Raw genomic sequence first — 7292 nt, 5'->3', positions numbered from 1 at the left:
TAGACTATTGCTTTGAATCACTCGTGTCTTAATATTCATGCCATGATTAGATTACATGATCAAGATTATGCTAGGTAGAATTCCACATCAAAAATTATCTTTTTTATCATTTACCTACTCGAGGACGAGCACACCTATTTTTTCAAAATGCATTTGTTGGCTGTCATTATTCGAGTGCGCCTTCTCTCAAAATGGACACGAAAAATACCACATCATGTTGGGTGCCATTCCATGATAGCATGCCAAGTTTCATGAATTTAAAACGAGTTTTGGATTTACTAGAATTTAAAAACCAGGCATCTCAATGTTTTGCAGGCAATCAACGGTGCCCTGGCGTTTTAAATTCATTCACATTTCTTGCATGGGACCTAAGCATGCACCCAAGGACACAGATTTGATTTTCAACCAATTTCTATGCACTGGAGCATGTGCATGTAGTTCAAATTTGAATTATGCACATAAACGCATTGAAAACTCAGTTAGTGCATAAAAATGTCCAAACGAACCCCGAAAAATCACAAAAATTGACACAACACTCCTGTTGTTCTATGTTGACACGAGAAAATTTTTGGAAGCAATAAGAGGCAATGGATATCGTTTCGTCCCCAAAGGTGGGACGTTCCCTACCGAAACCATCATGCTTGTTGTGAGAAGCTCTGGTTTGTGAGAAGCATATACCCAAACCTGCCCCAAACGGGACAAAAAAATTACCACGACATGTTGATGCCGCTCCATGAAAGCATACCAAGTTTCATGAATTTCAGACGAGTTTTGGATTTACTAGAATTTAGAAACCAAGCATCTCAATGTTTTGCTGGCAATCAACGGTGCCCTGGTGTTTGAAATTCATTCCCATTTCTTGCATGGGACCTAAGCATGCACCCAAGGACACAGATTTGATTTTTCAACCAATTTATATGCACTGGAGCATGTGCATGTAGTTCAAATTTGAATTATGCACATAAATGCATTGAATACTCAGTTAATGCATAAGAATGTCCAAACGAACCCCGAAAAATTACAAAAATTGACACAACACTCCTGTTGTTCTATGTTGACACGAGAAAATTTTTGGAAGCAATAAGAGGCAATGGATATCGTTTCGTCCCCAAAGGTGGGACGTTCCCTACCGAAACCAGCATGCTTGTTGTGAGAAGTTCTAGTCTGTGAGAAGCATATACCCAAACCTGCCCCAAACGGGACAAATTTTTACCACGGCATGTTGATGCCGCTCGATGAAAGCATGCAAAGTTTCATGAATTTCAGACGAGTTTTGGATTTACTAGAATTTAAAAACCAGGCATCTCAATGTTTTGCTGGCAATCAACGGTGCCCTGGTGTTTGAAATTCATTCCCATTTCTTGCATGGGACCTAAGCATGCACCCAAGGACACGCATTTGATTTCTAACCAATTTATATGCACTGGAGCATGTGCATGTAGTTCAAATTTGAATTATGCACATAAATGCATTGAAAACTCAGTTAATGCATAAAATGTACAAACGAACCCCAAAAAATCTCAAAATTTGACACAACACTCCTATTGTTCTATGTTGACACGAGAAAAATCTTGGAAGTAATAAGAGGCAATGGATATTGTTTCGTCCCCAAAGGTGGGACGTTCCCTACCGAAACCATCATGCTTGTTATGAGAAGCTCTGGTTTGTGAGAAGCATATACCCAAACCTGCCCCAAACGGGACAACAATTTTACCATCGCATATTGATGCCGCTCCATGAAAGCATGCCAAGTTTCATGAATTTCCGATGAGTTTTGGATTTACTAGAATTTAAAAACCAGGCATCTCAATGTTTTGCCGGCAATCAACGGTGCCCTGGTGTTTGAAATTCATTCCCATTTCTTGCATGAGACCTGTTGGGGATATAACTATTGAATATAAACCGCCCAGGAGGGGCCGGATTATGCTCATGATGATTACCAGTATTAAAGCCCGTGAAGACATAGAAGATGGCGACTTATGGAGGAGACTTAATAAGAAGGCCCAAAGCCCAGAGGTGGGTTAGGGCCCATAGACATAAACCTCCATAGGCATATGACTTGTTTATGAGCCGGCCACGTTTATGAGCCGGACACGTTTATGAGCCGGCCGGGATTCTGTGAACCGCGGGGCGTCAACCTGTGTATATAAAGGGACAACCCGGCGGGAGTTTGGGGACAAGAAAACAACATATCGAGAGCCGGGTCAAGCGTATTCTCTCCCTGGTCATCAAAACCTTAGTAATACCACCTCAACTGGATTAGGCCTTTACCTTCACCACAAGGGGCCGAACCAGTATAAACTCCTTGTGTCCTTTGTCCTGTTTAACCCCTTTAAGCTAACTTCGTTGTGATGGCTCCATGACTAAGTCCTCACACTAGGACATCTGCCATGACAATTCCATGATAGTTGGCGCCCACCGTGGGGCTATCGCACGCTGTGGGCCGGATGACCAAGAGTCATCGCGGCAAGCTGTCACGACCGGTTTTCCAATAAAAATATTTATTGAGAAACCAATCTTTTGAGTCCAGTATGAGAAAAATTCTCCTTACCGGTAGACAAATTCTTGATACAATAAGCTAGTAGCATAAAATATATTACAGGGTCGAACTACGGTTGCTCAACCAAATTATTACAAGCACGCCAATAATTATACATAATGGCGGACATGACACAGTGGTGTGGAGGCATACTACTGACTCGAGGATAGGGCGGTGGTCGAAAAACACAGCGGGGAGAGAGATACAAGACTCTAAAACTGGCATCTCATCGAGCGTCGAGGTGAGGCTCGATGAATTTATTTGGTAGAGGAAGCGGATATGACACAGTGACCAATTCCAGGGTCGTACGAGACTGACTGGGATTCCTCTAGGCATCGGACTCGCTATCAAAATCTTCATCCATGAGATCGCCTTCGTCAGCGACACCTCGATAGGAAGATAAATAAATAAATCATGCCGCAGTCGGGCGTCTAGGCGACACCACATAAAGGGCATTAAAAGAAATGCCACAGTCGGGCGTCTGAGCGACGCCACATAAAGGGCTTTAAAAGAAATGCCACAGTCGGGCGTCTGAGCGACGCCACATAAAGGGCTTTTAAAAGAAATGCCACAGTGGGGCGTCTGAGCGACGCCACATAAAGGGCTTTAAAAGAAATGCCACAGTCGGGCGTCTGAGCGACGCCACATAAAGGGCTTTTAAAAGAAATGCCCACAGTCGGGCGTCTGAGCGATGCCACATAAAGGGCTTTAAAAGAAATGCCACAGTCGGACGTCTGAGCGACGTCACATAAAGGGCTTTAAAAGAAATGCCACAGTCGGACGTCTGAGCGACGTCACATAAAGGGCTTTAAAAGAAATGCCACAGTCGGACGTCTGAGCGACGTCACATAAAGGGCTTTAAAAGAAATGCCACAGTCGGCGTCTGAGCGACGCACATAAAGGGCTTTAAAAGAAATGCCACAGTCGGGCGTCTGAGCGACGCCACATAAAGGGCTTTTAAAAGAAATGCCACAGTCGGGCGTCTGAGCGACACACAGAAAGGGCTTTTATTGAAAGTAAAATATAACAATGCCACCCACAGTCGGACGTCTGAGCGACATCGCAGAAAGGGATTTTATTCACAAGTAAATAATACTCATAATAAACATTCAATTCATGAAAATAAACGGGTTAGTCCATCCACAGGAATAATCATTTAACCGGACTTAGCACTCATGCGATTCACTGGAGTCTCTGTCATCAAAACTGGCACTTGTCAGGATAAGATAATACTGAACTTGGACATGGAATAGATGATTCAAGGAATATATGACTCTGCAGAGTTTGTACAAAAATTTTCCACAGCCAACGGATTTCCGTAGTCACGAAGGACTAGTTTCGTGTATGGTATTTCGGAAGAAAACACAGCTAACCAGTACACACCCATCCTACCTCTCGATGCTAGGAATCACCCTAGACATCGTCCAAGAAAAACTTTTGAGACGGGGAGATCACAATCTCGAATAGCATGGGATCAAATTTATATACGCGCGCTCTAAGGGGTGCCCCCCTCTCGGTCCCAACCGGAAACACCCATGCCCCCTGACCAGATGACTGGCTTTAATCCAGGGCCATGGAACCATCATCACGGCCTCTCCTTTTTGGTGTGTACCAGGTAAGCGGTTTACAACTTACTACGCCATATTCCTTGCGGAAAACATGTGGTAGTACAGGGAAGGAAGAATGGTAGGAACTGGAATGATACGGGTTGACACTGAAGTCATATAGTCTGGCATAAGACTGGCATGCTACAACACTGCCATCTTACCCATCCTCATGCCAACACATGGCCATTCATACTCACATCCGTCCTCTTATGGATCATTGAACTCACTTACCTCAACAATGCATGGAAATAACGTTCATCGGTATGCTCAACAACATGCCATGAGACTAACTAAATGCAAAACATGCCAAGACACTCATCATATCAAAAGTTCAAACATGCTTGCCTGGTTCGGAGTAGTCGGAGCCTAGCTCGGTGAAGTTTGCGGTTCCGTCACCTCCTTCGGTATCTACGGTATAAAGAAAATATATGCGCTATCGTAAATACCACGAGGTGCATAAAAAGTATTCCAAATATTTTTCAAATAAATCAGATAAAAAACTAGACAGAATTTTAAAGAGGACAGAAAAAGAATCAATCAAAAATACTATTCTGTTTAAAAGCTATAAAGGTTTTTGTCCAGGGACTCATCTGTAATGAAACAGAAAGTTTCCAGGGGCTAGCTTATAAAAACAGAAAACGTTTCGGTAGCAACTACGCCAGCCCAGAGGGAAAGCGTATTTGGCAGAAGGCGTTTTCAGAAAACGCTTCGCTTAGAAAGGACAGAGAGGCTGACGGCGGGTCCCGCCCGTCAGGTTTGAATAATCAAACGGGGCGGCACATTTCGCCGGTGCCCGAGAGCCGCGGTGGTCGCCGGCGGCGATCCACGGCGAGGCAGGGGGATTGGGGGGTACCTCCGTGTTCAGGGCGCCATTCCGCGTCGGTTGGTGGTGGTGGTGGTCGCCGGCGGGTACCACGTCGACGGCGAGCCTTGCTCCGGCCGACGGCGGTTCGGGTGGTCGAGGGCCTCGTCGGAGAGAGCTGCGAAGGCCAAATTGAGGAGGGGGTTAGCTTACTGGGTGCTAGAGGGGGCTACTGACGGGGTTTCGGCGCCGGAGACGGCCTCACCGGAGCGAATCGAGGTGGAGGCCGAGGCGGAACGGGGCGGCCGGAGTCGGGGGAGGAGACCTCCTCGAGGTCCTCCTGGTGGCTTGGCAGGGTCTTGGAGAGGTGCAGTGAAGGTGTGGGGCTCGAGAGCGAGCTCGGGGTCCTTTTTATAGGCGATCCGAGGCGGTGGCCGTGAACGGGGATCTCCGGTGAAGGTTACGGCGGCGCAGAGCTTGGTCGGGGAGGTTTAGGGAGTTGGGCGTCATCGCGGAGGTCCACCGGTTCCATTTAGGTGCTAACCAGGCTTGGATTTGGTGCTTTGGGCGAGCTCGATAGAACAGGGCGGCGCGGGCCCGTCGGCGGCAGGGAGCACGTTCCGTGCTTGCCGGGCCACGGCGACGGTGCCACGGGCATGCGCTGGCATGCATGAGCCACGCGTAGAGCTAGGGAGCAAAGGGCGGCGCGGAACGGCGTTATGCCGCCGTTCTTCTACTCGTCGGCCGCTACGGTGGTTCGGCCACCGCAAGACATGCCGGCGCGGGCGGCTCAGGGCGCCACCGACGCCAGGAAGACGCCAAGCGCGCGTGCGGGGGTGCTGGCCAGGGAGAAGGGGCCGCGTGCAACGCGCCAAGCGCACTGTGGACAGGTGACCGATCACTGACGAAGAAACGGCGCTGCATCTCTGAACTTTCTGAATTTTTCTGAAAATGCAAAGGAACAGTGCAGCTCAGGTGTTCGACAGAATGTTTTTGGTATGAGGGAGGCTCTGCTTGAGCTGAAACTTGGTGGGGTGGCCTCTCATTGCACCAGGAGGCTGCCTTAATTTTGGTGGAATTTTTGGAGAAGTGTGGATATGAATTTCATCAAATCTGTCAAATCTGGTCCAAACTTGCAGAGACTGAATTTTGAAAAATTTGAAAAGAGGACTATCCAGATGGTTCTGGGTTGTGGGTACAAAGGACTATCCAGGAGAGTTGGTTTGAGGTCAAAACTCAAATGCAAAAGGGTACTTGCTTTGAAAATCTCTCAGGCTCCAAATAATTTGCAGAAATGTTTTGAGGGGAAAAATAATTAGAATAAAATCCAAAACTTGCTTGGATTAGTTGGGACAGAGAACTTAGGTTGATTACAAGGAGGAGGGGAGGTTTTGGAGGGGTTTTACCACATGGGCAAAAATACAAAGTCATGGGTGGTTTCCAAGATATGAAAATCCCAAATTTTCATAGAGTTTCTTTTTAAAAGAAAAAGATTAAACTCCCAAAATAATTTGAGAGGGAACCAACAGAGAAGAAGTTTCAAAAGATCAAACACCATAGTTTGAAGAAAATAAAATCCTTGCCAAAGAAAAGGAAGTTTTTAAGAGGAAGGATTTCTGGAAAAGATATTTTAAATGCTCTCTTTTAAAAAAATCCAACAAAGTTTTTGATGAAAACCAATTAAAATTTTTGGAGTGTCATACAAGCTCTACATCGATGACGCAGGCTAGGGCCCCAAATCCGGATCAATCGAGTACGGATACCGGGGCCCCTTCGGCGGAATTCACGTCTTCATTGGCAAGATCGGTGAATCGAGCCCTGAGCCGGACATCTGCACCGACATCATCGAGACGGCTCAGCGTGTAAGACCTGCCCGAGTTCAGCCCGCCATGAAGCGTGCCTTCGTGGGATTCATTAACAGTGCGGAATCTGAATTGGTATCTAACGGCGAGACGGTTGTCTATTCAGATGGCGAGTCATCCACCGGTGAGACCGAGTCATTGTACCAACTGCAAGATGGCCAGCTTGGGGGCTGTTCCGATGGCGATAGTATTCCGGACCCCCGTGAGCCGCCGAACCGGGTTGCAATCTTCATGGCCGGTACATAGCTCGTACAGCACTCGTCGACGGCGGCAGAACTAATTTCCGGGTCAGCAACAGCAGCGGCTGCCGGGGCAGGAGGCCCTGTGCGCCCGCCAGCTCGGGTCTTAACCTATTTATTGGATAAGCTGACAGCATTGTTAACAGCAGTGGTTAACCCGGCGGATCAGGATCAGCATAACACGGTGGTCGCCAGGTTGTGCGACGAGATAGCACAGGCCAAGGAGGAGCTAAATGCAGAAGG

This window comes from Triticum urartu, chromosome 4 (assembly GCF_003073215.2).
Source record: "Triticum urartu cultivar G1812 chromosome 4, Tu2.1, whole genome shotgun sequence".
NCBI lineage: Eukaryota > Viridiplantae > Streptophyta > Magnoliopsida > Poales > Poaceae > Triticum > Triticum urartu.
This window is presented reverse-complemented; position numbering follows the sequence as displayed.